Source organism: Colobus angolensis, unplaced genomic scaffold (assembly GCF_000951035.1).
Source record: "Colobus angolensis palliatus isolate OR3802 unplaced genomic scaffold, Cang.pa_1.0 Scaffold18, whole genome shotgun sequence".
Classification (NCBI taxonomy): Eukaryota; Metazoa; Chordata; class Mammalia; order Primates; family Cercopithecidae; genus Colobus; species Colobus angolensis.
In genome coordinates this window covers 5935804-5952175 of record NW_012114932.1, presented here as the reverse complement: position 1 = coordinate 5952175, position 16372 = coordinate 5935804, and the positions used below count along the sequence as shown (strand labels likewise).

At 44.3% G+C, this 16372-nt stretch overlaps 1 protein-coding gene across 3 annotated transcripts in view; it reads right to left on the bottom strand.

Moving 5' to 3' along the window:
• Window positions 1-16372, bottom strand: part of LRRC2 (leucine rich repeat containing 2) — an 86962-nt gene that overhangs the window by 34505 nt on the left and 36085 nt on the right. The window contains exon 1 of one of the 3 annotated variants that reach the window (XM_011939229.1): window positions 13701-14054. The exons of the other annotated variants lie outside the window; for them this stretch is intronic. The gene's annotated coding sequence lies outside the window, so the exon portion shown is untranslated. Of the gene's footprint in view, window positions 1-13700; window positions 14055-16372 lie in introns of those variants that run through there. 3 annotated transcript variants of the gene reach the window in all.

Genomic DNA, 16372 nt, shown 5'->3' with positions numbered 1-16372 from the left:
TATGAATGAATCACCTGGCTTAAGAAATGATGATATGTGTTACTACTTCAAGGATGACAGTTTGCTTTGTTTTTTTGTTTGTTTGTTTGTTTGGTTGGTTGGTTTTGGCTTGTTTGGCTGGTTGGGTTTTGTTTTGTTTTGTTTTTATTGAGACAGAGTCTCACTCTGTTGCCCAGGCTGGAATGCAGTGTCACGATCATAGCTCCAACTGCAGCCTCAACCTCCTGGGCTCAAGCAATCTTCCTGCCTCAGCCTCCCAAGCAGCTGGGACTACAGGCTCACACCATCACACCCAACTAATTTTTACATTTTTTGTAGAGACAGGGTCTTGCTCTATTCCCCAGGCTGCGAGGATGACAGTTTGCTAATGTTCTTAAGGTTTGACAGTACCTTGTGTAAATAAGTCATAGTTCAACACTCACCCTAGGGTCACCTTCTCTAGATGGTCACACTTGTCTCCCTAACCCTCAGATAGACTCTGGGCTCCCAAAAACCCCTGGGGATTCCTGAAACTTCATGGTTCCACATCCTACTGAATTCACTAGTATATGTGCCTAATATTCTCAGTAGGTTGTTACATAATCAAGGATAAGTTAGATGAATTAATCACAAGGCACAGGTGCATGCACACACACACGCACACAGGCATGCACACACATCCTCTCTCCTCTCTCACGTAGAATGGAATATAACTTCTTAGTTGTATTTAAATCTTAAAAAAAAAAGCTTGCATAGGCAGTGTTACAATTGCTTTTCTAAAAGTCCCCTTTTGTTGGCAGAAATTTATTCTAGATATATTTGAGTGTTCTTTCCTTCCTGTTAGTATAGGACATGAGGCACGTAACAGCGACTTCCTTCTGTAACCCATCACCTCAGTTCTTCCCCTCTGGGATTGCCTTTTCCATCCTCCTCCTGCCTTCTTTCCTCAGTCCAGCTGACCTAACTCATGTCTCTTCTCCAGGGTAGTCTCTGTGACCACCAGTCTCTGCCTCTCCTCCCCAATATCCCCAGCCCTCATCATCTGAGGCCACAGGCCAGCCACCATTAAGTTAAAAAAAAATGGCACTGAGCCCCACTGAGCACTCTGCCACCCAAGACTGACCACACAGCCTGGAGACATGTCCTCTGAGATTTCCCTGCAGATCGAACCTTCACAAACTGTTGATCTCTGTTTACCTGGTTTTCCAAGAGCAAGGGAAGTCAGACTTGGGTACATTTTGGCCATCACATCTCAGTGGGAATTTAGAGATGATTTAGTCTCTACTTTCAGTTTCACCAAATGAAACATGAAAGGCCCCACAAAATTTTATGTCTATATCCCTGGCACCTAGTATAGAGCCTTGCACATGGTAGACCCTCCATAAATAATTGCAGAATGCATGAGTGAGTGAATGAATGAATGAGTAAATAAAAGATATTGCTTCACTCCCAGGACACTAAATGAGCTCTCTTTTTTTTAATTTTCCTACTTTATATTTATGTTTTGTTTTAAGTAATTTGATCATTGCAAAAAAAATTATCAGCACAGAAAAGTACCTTTCAGTGTCCATTCCACTAAGTTATACTTATGTCCCTTATCTAAGTAAAGTAACTTTCTAGATATTGTTTTGAAATTCCGTAACTGCAGCAGCAAAATCTTGCTAAATCCATGTCCTGATTTGCACAAACACAGATTGTCAGTTGCTAAATAGTAGGGTTGGTGAATACATTCTCCTCTAATTTCAGACACTTCTAAATAGCAGTCACAGATATGAAGCCAATATTTAATCTTCTTTTCCTTTTTCTTTTTCTTTTTTTTTTTTTTTCCGGACAGGGTATTACCTGTTCCCTAGGCTGGAGGGCAGTGATCCAGGTGCAATCACTGCTCATTGCAGCCTCAACCTTGTGGGCTCAGGTGATCCTCCCATCTTAGCTTCCCAAGTAGCTGGAACCACAGTCATGTGTCACCACACTTGGCTAATTTTTTAATTTTTTATAGAAGCGGGGCCTCACTACGTTACCCAGGCTGGTCTTGAACTCCTGGGCTCAAGTGATCCTCCTGCCTCAGCCTCTCAAAGTGTTGGGATCACAGGCGCGAGCCACCATGCCTGGCCAAAATATTTAATCTTCTGACTCAAAAGTGTGCTCTCTATAAATGGCTTATTCTTATGCCAATAGAAGTGGGAGAACTGGCTTATATGTGCAGCTGAACATATGAACATGTATAATTTTACTTTAAAGAGCTGACAATGCAGACCTAATTCATTCCCTTCTTTCCTTTGATTTCTGATGTCTGAGACTGCCTTTGTTTGTTGTTGTTTGGTTGGTTGGTTGGTTTTTTGTTTGTTTGTTTCGTTTTTCCTGAGACAGGGTCGCACTCTGTTGCCCAGGCTAGAATGCAGTGACACCATCATGGTTCACTGCAGCCTCAACCCCCCAGGCTCAAGCATTCCTCCTACCTCCACCTCCCAAGTAGCTGGGACCTATAGACATGTGCCACTATGCCCAGATAATTTTTGCATTTTTATAGAGATGGTGGTCCCACTATGTTGCCCAGACTGGAGTCAAACTCCTGGGCTTAAGCAATCCACCCACCCAGGCCTCCCAAAGTGCTGGGATTACAGGCATGAGACACTCTGCCCAGCCTGAGACTGCCTTTGTCTCCTTTAGAACTGTTTTACCTAAAGGAGGTCAGGCACAGTGGTTCACACCTGTAATCCCAGTACTTTGGGAGGCAGAGGTGAGTGGATCATGAGGTCAGGAGTTCGAGACCACCCTGGCCAATATGGTGAAACCCCATCTTTACTAAAAATTACAAAAATTAGCTGGGTGTGGTGGTGCACACCTATAGTCCCAGCTACTCGGAAGGCTGAGGCAGAAGAATCACTTGAACCTGGGAGGCGGAGGTTGCAGTGAGCCGACATCATGCCAGTGCACTCCAGCCTGGGAGACAGAGTGAGACTCCATCTAAAAAAAAAAAAAAAAAAGAATTGTTTTACCTAAAGGAGATTTTTGACAAAAATTAAAATGATGCACAAGTTTTTGTGTGTACATTTGTTGTCTTATCTTGGGTAAATATAAAGGAGAATTGTTAGGTTATATGATAACTCTATAGTTAACCTTTCTGTGAACTGTCAGACTGTTTTCCAAAGCAGCTACATCATTTTACATTCCCACCAGCAGTGTATGAAGATTCCTGTCTCTCCACATCCTCACCAACACTTATTATTATCTGTCTTTTTTATTACAGCCATCCTAGTAGGTATGAAGAGGTATCTTGTTACTTTGATTTGCATTTTCCTGATGACTAATGATGTTGAGCATATTTTCATATGCTTATTAGGCATTTATATATCTTCTTTGGAGAAACGTCTATTCAGATCCCTTCCCCTTTTTTAATTGGGTTAATTGGTCTTTTTATTTATTGTTAAGTTGTAATAGTACTTTATATATTCCAGATACAGGTCCCTTACCAGGTATATAATTTGCAAAAAATTTCTTCCATTTTGTGAGTTGCTTTTCACTTTCTTAATTCCATCATTTTATATTAACCTAACTATATGCTTATAGTTGATGTGAGATTTTGTAGACAGACTATTGCTGGATCATTTATTTAACCAATTCTTACTATCTCTGTCTTTTAATTGATGTATGTATGCCATTTATATTTAATATAATTACTTGTATGTCTGGATTTAAATCTGTCATTTTATTACTTTTTTTCTATTTGATCCCTCTTTTGTTTTCCTCTTTTACACTTTCCTGCCTTCTTTTCTCTGAACATTTTTTAGTATTCCATTTTATTTTCTCTATCATATATTTTACTATGTCTCTTTGGGTAGTTTTTTCTCTTGTTTTATGGTTGCCCTAAGAATTATTATACATACTTACTTTTTCATAGTCCACTTAGAAACAGTATTTTACCACTTCAAGTGAGATGTAAAAATCTTACCACCATATAGGTCCTCCAACATTCCTACCTTTATATTGCAGTTGTCTTACATATTATATCAATCAGTGTTATATTTTTGGCTGCCAATCATCAAATTTAAAGAACTCGTGAGGAAAAAACTAGTCCATTATATTTATCTTGATATTTATATGTTGCTGTTCCTTCCTTCCTGCTGTTCAAGTTTACCTCTGTTATCATTTCCCTTCTATCTAAAAACTTGCCTTAACAATTATTTGAGAGAAAATATGCTGACATATTTTGTTTTCCTTCAACTGAGGATGTCTTTTTCTTACCTCCATTCATAAATATTATTTTTGCTGGATATAGAATTTGAAAGCAATCTTTTCTATTAATCAGCACCTTTAGAATGTTGTGCCACTTTCTTCTGGCATCCATAGTTTCTGATTAGAAATCTGAAATAATTTGAATCACACTTTCCTATAGGGGATGCATCATTTTTCTCTTGCTACTTTCTTTTTTTTTTTCTCTTTCCCCCTCCAGAGACAAGATCTCACTCTGTCACCCAGGCTGGAGTGCAGTGACGCCATCACAACTCACTGCAGCCTCAACCTCCTAGGCTCAAACAATTCTCCCTTCTCAGCCTCTCAGGTAGCTGGAAACACAGGGATGCACTACCAAGTGCGACTAACTTAGAAACATTTTTTTTTGCAGCAATGAGGTCTTACTGTGTTGCCCAGGCTGGTCTCAAACTCCTGGGCACAAGTCGTTCTCACACCTCAACCTCCCAAAATGCTGGGATGACAGGCATGAGCCACTGCGCCTGGCAAAATTTTTCAGTCTTTGAGTTTCTTCAGGTTAATTATTATATCTGGGCATGGATTTTGGGGGGGGGGGAATTACCCTGATTTGGATTTGTTTAGCTTTTTTAATCACTTGATTTATATCTTTTGCCAAATTTGGGGATTTTCAGCCATTATTTCTTGGAATTTTTTTCTGCATTACACTCTTTCTCCTCTCCTTCTGGAATTCTGATAACACAAATATTAGACTTTTCAGTATTGTTCCATAGATTCTTGAGGGCTTGTTCATTTTAGATAAATCTTTTCTTCTCTTTTATTTTCAGATTGATAATACTTAGTAATCTACCTTTAAGTTTCCTGGCTCTTCCCTATGCCATCTCCATTATGTTTGTGAGCCTATCCAGTATTTTATTTCAATTATTGTCTATTTTATTTCTAAAATTTCCAATGAGTTATTTATATCTTCTGTTTCTGTGTTGATATTTTTCTGTCTTTCCATTCATACCCCAGGGCTGAGGGAGTGTATCCAAGGAAGGGCCAACTTGGAAGGGGTTCAGCCCATCAGATAGCAGGTAAGTTCTCTGGTTTGGGCAGGGCTAGTCTGGAGTTGCTGGGCAACTAATAGACGACCCCCTCAAGTGCAGGTAGAAACAGCTAATCAGCAACTGGTGGCATGGGCATGCGATGGAAGTCCAGGTGTTAGAAGGGACAGATGGCCTTCAGAGTGTGTGGACCACACAGGCACTTGCAGAAGGCGTGGCAGGTTGGCATGTGACCCTCAGGGCCACAGGCAGCTGCGTGCAGGTAATATGGAGGCTTACGAAGAAAGTCGAAATACAAGAGCAGGCAGGAGGTCTTCAGAGCAGGTGGGCTGCACAAGGGCTCTGTTTTCTGGCTCCAGGGAGCTGTAGAAAGGTGACTGCAAGGCCAAGGATGCAAAGTCGCAAAGGGACTGTTCTGAGCCCATGCTTGGGGCAGGTTCCGATGGATATTCTCACATGCACACTGCTGATCCCCAGCCCACGCTAAAAAAAAGGCAGGAAGTCTTGTCCCTCCAGTGCCTTCTACTGAGAAAGTATAGCACTGCGCTCACTTTAAAGGACCAATATTTAAAGGAATGCCATTGTAAAACACAGGGTATATTTATCGAGTGGCGCATTCAAAGCTGAGAGGCAGTAAGTTGATAACTGACACCTTAGGTAACCAATCTGGTTGAGTTCAGACCTCAAATTCCAGCCTGCCTTCTGTGGGTTGTGATCCCCATGTCAGGTCCGTTTTCAGTCTTCGTGGTGCTATTCAGCTATGTTCCGTGTGCGACACCCAGTGGCCAGTCTCGGCGTGGCTGAAGGTCTATCCCCGTGTTCAGGTCTAACATCTTTGGCGTGCTTAGGGTCAGATCCACGCATGCGCAACTCGGGAAGGAGCCCAGGAACAAACTTACGGAGCTGTTTTCTCCAAATTCCTCCCGTCTGTGATCTCCCTAGTCCTTTCCAGATCGTTGGGCTCCCTTTTTCGGTCCTCTGGCCAAAAACTTGGTGTTGTAGTTACCCTGCTCTGCTGTGCACTTCCTACAACTGCACCCACAGTCGCGGCCAAGTAGCGAAGATTTAAGAGAGTAAGAAAGCGTGACGGTTTGTTCCACGCTCTTGGGCTACCGCTCCTCTAGTCAGAAAAGGAAGGTTCCCTGCATGTCTCACTTTATATGAAACCTAAAAAAGTTGAACTCGTAGAAGTAGACCGTAGAAAGAGGTTGGGGCCGGGGAGGAAGGGAATGGGGAGTTACTAGTCAAGAGGTACAGTTTCAGATAGGTAGGAGGAATGTTTTGAAATCAATTGCATAGCTGAGCGACTATAGTCAATAATAATGTATTGCGTATTTCAAAAATCACTAAAATGCTATATTTCAAATGTCTACCATAAAAACGATAGGTAAAAGAAGTGCATTTAATTTTTCTTTTACCACTTTTCTTACTCTGTTATCTTCAGCTCAGGAGTATCTAACCTGCAAAGATCTTACTTAATTAAGGCTTCAACTTTCGACTTTAAAGTCTCCATGAAGGAACACTACGCATCAGCCTGAAAATAAAAAGATCAAAGTCCACAGCCAGTAGTGAAGAAACACTAAAAAGAGAATCAATCAGCCTAGCTTTTTGGAGGAAATCTCTGTACAGAACCCAAGTCTACACATAAACCAAAAAAGCCAAAGTAAAGTTAACTGCATTTGAGCAGTGTGGGCAGCCCTGCCAGCCAGAGTAACTGAAGCTAGAAGAATTACTCCCTATACACAGGGCTCGTGTTCTCTAGATCAACCAGACACATCACAGACTCTGTTGTTGAGGTTCTTTCATTTTCTTAGGCCAGTTAGCTCTTGGCAAGTAGCCAGAGCTGTACATTAACTGCTCCTACATCTTAAAAATCATTGCTTATTAATTTCTATGCATTAACTTAGATAAATGTAATTCTAGTTCCCATCTTAGAGGAATGGTCTCTTCTTGATGCCTTTGTGTTCTAAATATTTTATCATGTCAACAAAAAACGGCTTAATCATCTTTGATAAATTCCTGGAATTCTGAAATTTAATTACCAAAGGCCCTGACATATTTTTAAGTAGTTAAAAGTCATTACTACTCTCAGTATTTTGGTGGGAAAGAGTATATCCTGTCTATCATCTAACCATGTTCACCGTTTTCCCGGTGTTTTAAAAAGCAGGAAAAGAGGTTCTCTTATACAATTAAGGGGGCTTTTAATGTGCCAGGATTTAAATCTGCATCTTACCTATAAGATGAAGTTTTGTTTGCAAACATGTATAATGAAAACTGGAGACTCTAATAACAGTAGGTGATGACCACATTTGCTAGAGATTTACATGTGATGTCCAGAGGTGCTGGGAAGTTATGAAATACAAGGTTCTAAGTGCCAGGTCCAGCCCAGCCCCTGGCATCCCATGTAGGACAGGGCTGAGTCCAGACCTCTCTAGACAACTGGACAAATTTTACCTTAACCTAGAAGGTAGTAGCTCAAGGGTGGGTGCTGAGACTGGGAAAGTAGTTTCAAGTGAGAGTCTGTATGTCAGTCCAGGGTAGGTAGGAGATGCTCCATCCAGGGGAGAAGCCACACTGGGGAGCCCACAGGATGCAGTTGTCAGGGACAGACACAGGTGCCAGTCCCTCAGCAGCTCAGGGGCGAGATCTCCTAGCAAATTTACAAAGTTAATGTCTTCTTTGTAGAATAAACCCTAGTCAACATAGTCTTTCAGGCAGAGACATAGAATATAATGTCCTAAGCATTAACTTTCTCTAGGACCATAGAAATGTCATCATCATATACTACACCAACACAGAAAAGGGAAAAATTAACCTTTGTGGGATCCAGTCAGCAGACCCTCAATACAAACAAAGCAAATAGGAAACTTTACAACCAAGTGGATTCTACAAAGCAGCCTAAGTGCCAAGCTTCAGCCTGGACCCTCACTGAATTTGGCAACAAAGTGTCATGGTTCCAAGACAGCATCTGATTCCAGTTCCCTGCTATGGGTCTGGTTTTGTGTGGTTATAGCAGAATTATGAAAACAAGCCTCCCTCCATTTGGGCTATACTGTCCACAGTCACGGAGCGTCTTCCAAAGAAGAAAATGCCTGCAATGATGAGACAGAAGGAGAACAGTGGCATCTCTCACCCAAAGGAAAGAACATTGGGGCCACAGAGTGTCATCAGCCATGTTCCTCTCCAGTCCAAGGACTCCCAGATACTTAGTGTTCCAGCTCCTGAGTGAAAATGCTAACCATCAGCACACTGGCAAAGGTTGGATTAAGGGAAATAATGCCTGGAAAATCTTTTGCTTTAGTGCAGGGCTCAGAAAACTTGATGGTAAATAATTGAGGTTTTGCAGGCCAACAAGCAAAATTGAAGATATATGTAGGTGTTTACATAACAAAAGAGAACCCTCTGGCGAGCCTCTCCCTGCTTGCCTCCAGAGAACCATCCAGAGTTGTGAGCATGTTTCATGTCCAGCTGCTGCTTGCCAAAAACATCCTCAGAACAAGAGGGACTAGCCCAAGAGGGAAAGGCCTAGCAGGTATGGTGAAAGAGGGGCAGGGGGGCTGGGCGTGGCGGCTCACACCTGTAATCACAGCACTTTGGGAGGCTGAGGCAGGTGGATTGCTTAAGCTCAGGAGTTTGAGAGCAGCCTGGGCAACATGGCAAAACCCTGTCTCTACCAAAAATAAAAAATAAAATAAATAAATAAAATAGCTGGACGGTGGCATGCATCTGTGGTCCCAGCTACTAAGGAGGCTGACATGAGAGGATCACTTGAGCCTGTGAGGCGGAGGTTGCAGTGAGCTGAGATTGCACCAGTGCACTCCAGCCTGGGTCTCAAAAAAACAAAAAGAGAGGGGAGAGGTTGGCAGGGGAAGGGGCCAGAGGGTGAGCCTGCTACAATCCATTTCTCTCTCTGCCCCAGTATCACCCAGACAGGTGCCTGTGTGTCCTTCTCTCCTCCAGTCATCACAAGTTGGACAGCTGGCTGGAGGCAAGGTGACCTACTAAGTCATCAGCTCCTGAACTGAGATTCCATTGCTTGGAGCCTGGCAGTTGCTAACAATAGAGTCTCCAATGTGTAGAAGGCAACCAGGGTTGGCTCTGGCCTGCAGCAAGGTACAGCTGGCCAGGTGGATAGATGCTGAGAGCAGCAGGGGAATAGAGACAGAAGAAAATACTCCAGCTTGGACCCCAGATGCTCCAGCAGTGCCCACATTCCATATGCAAACAGGTGTCAGGCCTGCAGGTTATAGTTTACTGATCCTAGCTTTAGTGGACAATAAAATGTAAAATATTTTGTTTTGATGGATGTGATGGTTTTAAACTATACCCACAAAGTCTTTCACATTCTTCCCTTTAAAAAGGTAGAACTTAATTCCTCCCCTCTTGAGCATAGGCTAGACTTAGTGACTCACTTCTAATGACTAGAATGTGGTAAAAGTAATGGTGTGTGGCTTCTGAGTCTAGGTCTTCACTCTCTTTCAGATCACTTACTCTAGGAAGTCAGCTGCCATGTCATGATGATGCTCAAGCAGCCTTGTGGAAAAGCTTCACAAGGAGAGGAACTGAGGCCTCCTGTCAACAGCCATGAGAGGGGGCCATCTTTAAAGCAGATCTTCCAGCCCCGGTCAATCCTTCAGATGATGGCAGCCCCTGTGGACATCTTGAGCACAACTTCATGAGACCCTAAGCCAGAAACACTCAGCTGAAATGCCCCAGATTTCTGACTCTCAGAAACTGTGAAATAATAAATGTTTGTTATTCTAAACTGTTATGCTGTTATACAGCAATAAATAACCAAGACAGTGGATTTTTATAAGACACTTATAAAAATCAGTCTTAACTTCTGGTGCCATCTGGTGTCCATGTTCAGCTGCCTCCTTGAATATGCCCTTGGATATCTCACACATATCTGAAAGAAACATGATGTTCTCCAAACTTGCTCCTTTAGAGTCTGTCCATCCTGGGCCTCCCTTAATTCCACACCTCAGGAATGACTCCATCATAATCTAGAAGATCTAGAAGTTAATTCTTTTTTTTTTTTTTGAGATGAAGTCTCACTCTGTCACCCAGGCTGAAGTTCAGTGGCACAATCTCAGCTGACTGCAAACTTCACTTCCTGGGTTCAAGCAATTCTCCTTCCTCAGCCTCCTGAGTAGCTGGGATTACAGGCACAAGCCACCATATTTGGCTACTTTTTGTATTTTTAGTAGAGATGGGGTTTTACCATGTTGACCAGGCTGGTGTTGAACTCCTGACCTCAGGTGATCCGCCCACCTTGGCATCCGAAAGTGCTGGGATTACAGGTATGAGCTACCACGCTCAGCCAGAAGTCACTTCTTTTGCTTCGTTTCCTCACTCTGCCCAGCCACTATGCAGACAGCATGCACACGTGCACACACACACATTCATCCACACATCCTGTTATCACCTACGTCTTAGAGGACATGCATTTCTCACCACCAACTAGTGTCACGCCTTGTCTCAGTTGGGGAAAGGCCTGCTAACTGGTCTCCTGGCTTCCCAATCAACTCCATCCAAACCATCTTCTACTCAATAGTGAGAGTCACTTTCCAATGAGAACTAGATCATGCCACCACCTGGCACAAATCCCCCCGAGGCCTGCCTTTGAAATGACAATGAGATCCCAGCTTTCCACAGAGGCAGTGAGCCCCTGGCATGGTCTGCCCTCAGCCAGCCCATCCCACCTCACACTTCTGCTCCCCTCCTCAGTGCTTGTCCACCCCTTGCCTCTTCCCCTCCAGAGCTCAGCGCACGCTGCTCCCTCAGCCTAGAACATTCCTCCCCCAGTCACATGGCTTCCTCCCCACACCCCTGGAACCTACCTTAAATGTTTCTCCTGTCTGGCCTTCCTGGCCTCCTCATCTAAAGTAAACCCACCTGTTATTTTCTCAGTCTACTGTTTATTTACATCACAACACTTAATGCAAGTTAAAGTATTTGATTCATTATATTTTATCTGTCCATGGACCAAGCCATAGACGAGCCACAGTTTACTGACAGGAGCAGCCACCTGGGAGTCCCCAGACTTGGGTTCACAGCCTGGTCCCCATGAGTTCAGCTGAGCAGGTCATATTGTAGCATATGATGGGAACTGGAGGGGCCCAAGCCCCTGCAGAGATAGGTGTGCTATGGCCATCAAATGAGGGGTTTTGAGTAGTCCAAGGGCTACAGATGCCAGTCTCCTGCTTCTGAACCTCAACACAGAAACTGTGTACTGAGCCAGCGTACTTAGTGTGTATTTCTGTTTTTCAATGCCTAGGAACCCTAAGTGACATTTATGGGTGCTCATAAAATGCAGACAGACAGAAGCTTTGTCCATGCCTCCAAGTTCCCAATCTAGAGAGGACAGCATCAAAGGATATCTTTCAGCACAGCACGTTCATTAGACAACAGAGGCTGAACCAACCCCTGTAGGAGCCAAAAGAGAAAGGGTAGGGGAAGGGGTGGGGAGAGTCCTGCCGGGACCTTGAGGAAGGGGAAAGGGCTAACAGTGCAGGTTTGACTGAATAACTTTCCACGCCCCACTCCCCAACCCAGTTATATCAGAACCATTTTACAGAGCCATCCACTTTACAGAGCCATCCACTTTACGGAGCCATCCACTTGACAGAGTCATCCACACTACAGAGCTATCCGCTTTCCAGAGCCAGAGGGCATGACTGGAAAAACATGTCCCCTGGCACCAGGGCAGTAGTCTCCACTCAGAAGTCATATGCTAGGGGGAGGGGGGGCTTTCCAGTCATCTAGTCCTCTCCCTTCTTGTCAAATGACACTGGGTTGCTGGATAGGAGGTGTAGAGTGGGTGCAGGGTTAACCCCTCAGAGCATCCTAAGAAGGATCTGGGGCAGTCTGGGAGGAGACTCAACAAAGTCGGGGAGGAGACTCACCTTATCATGCAGGTGCCAAGCCATTCTTGGTGCTCCCTCTGTGAGGCTGGGAGGGGGACAGGAGCAAGGGATGGAGCAGGAGAGGAGGACAAAGCTAATGCCAGAGGTCACCTGAACCAGCCATGCAGAGAGAGGCTCTCTTCTCCACACCTGCCTCTCAGAACTCCCCTCCACGGCACCCTTCCAGGTGTGTCATCAATGTGAGGAAAACCTCTATCATCAGCCTTGCTACATCCAAGAGAACAACTGTAACCTATGGGAATTTCTGGGGGCACCAAGATATAATGGGCAATAATATGACAACCAAGGATCTTTGGTGACTCACAAATTGCATTCTATCCTCACATAAGGCCACTGCCTGGAGACCAGGGTTGGAATGAACGAATGAGTTTTCTGGTAGAAATGGAGGTAAATAGGAGCTAAATAGTCAAGTAAGGTCAGTATAGTCAGCCAAATCCTGAATTAAATGACATTTATGCTACATGATCACAGTTTCCCTGGGGGCATCTGATTAATTTTATTGTAATTTGTTAAGCTAGAAAATCCAGCCAGGGGAGACAGAGGGTCCAAACGGGATTAAGAGGGCAGTTCCAGGGCCAAGTTGCCTGGGCTGGAGCCCTGCCTACCTACTCTCTGGCCACACGTCCCTGAGAACACGGCCCAACCTCTCTGAGCCTGATGTTCTCCTGTGGACGTGATGGAGCAAACAGCACTGAGCTCACAAGTTGGCGAGAACATCGTGTAGGATCATTGTGTCAAGGGCTTAAGACAGTACCTGGCACCTAGTAAGGTCAAAAAAAGGCTCAATCACTTAAAGTAAAAAGAAAGGAAACTAAGAATCGCTGTCACCAATTAAACATAAGACAAAAACAAGAGGTATGTGAGCATCTGAGGATTTTTCTCCACCTGGCATGATTAGCAGATGTTCTTTGGGTGAATAATGGGTGAACTCCCCAGTCCCTGAGTTCTGGGAGAGGGTTTGGTCCAGCAGAAGAGCTAGCAACAGGGCAGAGCCGCTAACAAGCCAGACAATTTCTCCTCCTTTGGGTCTCCAGTCACTTTCCGCCCTTGCCTCACGCCTGTCCCAACCCCAAACCAGGCGGCGTGAGACGCTGGGAGAAAACACTTCCCCGCCAGGGCCATGTGTCAATCATACCATTCAGGGCACAAACAAAGTTGATTTATCTCCCCTGGACAGCTCTTTGGACCAGAAAGCTTTGGGCTCAGCCTTGGGCGCCGGGGCAGTACCCGCAGGGGAACTGCTAACCCGGAGCAAGATTCACTCGCGGGGACACCCGCCTCTCCACGATCTCTCCTTTCTCGCCATCCCACCATAGTCCTGGACCTCAGATACCGGTCGATGCCTAAGCCCCAGCCGCTGTCTGGTTAGGGACGTTTACCCCTGTTGCTCCCGCCGACTGCAGGTCACCAAGGCACGGATGAAGGTGTAAACAACTGAGCGCCCAGGGCACCGGCTGCCCGCCCGCCCGCGTCCTCCCACGGGGAGCGCAAGCCCCCTGCTCCCGCCCCGCCGGCCACCTCGACGCCCAGCGCTTACCTGCCCCGAGGGGCGGGCACTGACAGTAGCGGCCTGCCCGCCGCGGCTGTTTACACCACAAAGGCTGTTTACAGCCGCTGAGCAGCACGGCCGAGCCGGAAGAAGCCTCCCGTGCCTGTGTGCTAACAGGCTATATTTGTAGGCGGATAATATGATCTGGAGGACATGTGCTAATCAACTATCTATCTATTCTATGTGACTCAGCCCAGCCTGAGACAAAACAGACTTCGTAGGGGAGAGCTTGGCACCCTGCGCGCTGCAGCCGGCCAGCGCTAGCCCCGGCCCAGGGACTATCTGCAGCCTCCCACCCGGTGCCAGAGCTTTTCACACTGGAGATCCCGGAGGGTGGGGAATGGAAGGGAGCGGGTTCCGAGGGCTCAGCACACTAAACTGGGAACCAAGCCAGACGCAGGCTTTGAAAGCCATATGACCAAGGGAATGTAAAAGTGTTTTCCATGTTTGGAAGCAGCAGACATCCAAGGTCTCAATTTCACCGTTATATTTTATATTTTTAATTTCCTAAAATGTATATGAGCTTAGATTCTCTTTAGATAGTTTACTAATTGGGCAAATATATTTTGCTGATAGCCGACATCGTGAAAATATGACAAGTTAATAATCAGTAATCAAGTCCCTTGCTGCTCCCATGAGTCCATGTGACCCCTTCCTGACCCTTAATGGCAATGGCTCCTCATATCCCTTAGCGTAAAACTGAAAAATACCTTTTGTGTGATATATATATCATACTTTTTTTTTTTTTTTTTTTTTTTTTTTTTTTTTTTTTTTTTTTTTTTTTTTTGAGAGGAGTCTCCCTCTGTCGCCCAGGCTGGAGTGCAGTGGTGCGATCTCAGCTCACTGCAACCTCTGCCTCCCGGATTCAAGCGGTTCTCCTGCCTCAGCCTCCCCAGTAGCCGGGATTACAGGCGCCTGACACCACGCCCAGCTAATTTTTGTAGAGAGGGGGTTTCACCATGTTGGCCAGGCTGGTCTAGAATTCCTGATCTCAGGTGATCCCGCCCGTGGGTCTCCCGAAGTGCTGGGATTATAGGCGTGAGCCACGGTGCCCAGCCTTTTGAAAATAATGCTTTTTGGCCGGGCACGGTGGCTCACGCCTGTAATCCCAATACTTTGGGAGGCTGACATAGGTGGATCACCTGAGGTCGGGAGTTTGAGACCAGCCTGGCCAACATGGAGAAACCCCCTCTCTACTAAAAATACAAAATTAGCCGGGCGTAGTGGCAGGCGCCTGTAATCCCAGCTACTGGGGAGGCTGAGGCAGGGGAATCACTTGAACCCAGGAGGCGGAGGTTGCAGTGAGCCGAGATTGCGCCATTGCACTCCAGCCTGAGCAGCAAGAGCAAAATCGTCTCAAAAAAAAAAAAAAGGACTTTTATCTGAGAAATGCAAGTTTTTTTTCATTATCAGGCCCAAGGAGACATTAAAATGAAACTGCACTCATGCCCTACTCCCCTCTTTGAGCTATGTCTTCATCTCTTGAAATTGCTTGCTATTGTCACAGGTAGCTGTAAATTAAAATGAGAGCAACACACCAGACACTATAACCCACACCCTATAGCTAAAAGATGTATAGCCAATCACTAATCAATGTTATTTCTGTAAACCAATGAAAATTCCTAACAAATAACTTTATATCAATCCTTCTCTGTCTCCTTCTTTTACTTTTAAAAATCCACTCATTGAGCAACTGTATGCCAATAAATTGGAAAGTCTAGAAGAAATGAACAAACTTCTAGGTACATACAACCTACAAAGATTGAATCAGGAAGAAATTCAAAACCTGAACAGACCAATAACAAGTAACAAGATCAAGGTTGTAATAAAAAGTCTCCCAGTAAAGAAATGCCCAGAACCTGATGGCTTCACTGCTGAATTCTACCAAACATTTAAAGAAGAACTAACACCAATCCTACCCAAACTATTCCAGAAAATAGAGGAGGAAGGAATATTTGCAAACTCATTCTATAGGCCAGTATTACCCTGATACCAAAACCAGAAAAAGACATATTAAAAAAAAAAAAGAAAACTACAGGTCAAAATTCATCTCTAATGAATATTGATGCAAAAATCTTCAACAAAAATACTAGCAAGCCGAATTCAGCAATACATTAGAAAGATCATGCACCATGACCAAGTGGAATTTATCCCTGAGACTGTTCTTTTCCCTAATGTATGTCCTTGGTACTTTTGTCAAAAAAGAGTTCTCTGTAGGTGTGTGGATTTGTTTCTGGGTTCTCTATTCTGTTCCATTGGTCTATGTGTCTGTTTTTATGCCAGTGCCATGCTGTTTTGGTTACTATAGCTCTGTGGTATAATTTGAAGTCAGATAATGTGATTCCTCCAGTTTTGTTCTTTTTGCTTAGGGTAGCTTTGGCTATTCTGGGTCTTTTGTGGTTTCATATACAGTTTAGAATTTCTTTTTTCTATTTCTGTGAAAAATGTCCAGTATTTTGATAGGGATTGCATTGAATCTGTAGATGGCTTAGGGTAGTGTGGACATTTTAGCGATATTGATTTTTCCAACACATGAACACGGAATGTTTTTCCATTTTTTGGTATTTTCTTCCATTTCCTTCATCAGTGTCTTACAGTTTTTATTATAGAGATATTTCACTTCTTTGGTTAAGTTAATTCCTAGGTATTTAATTTAAGTG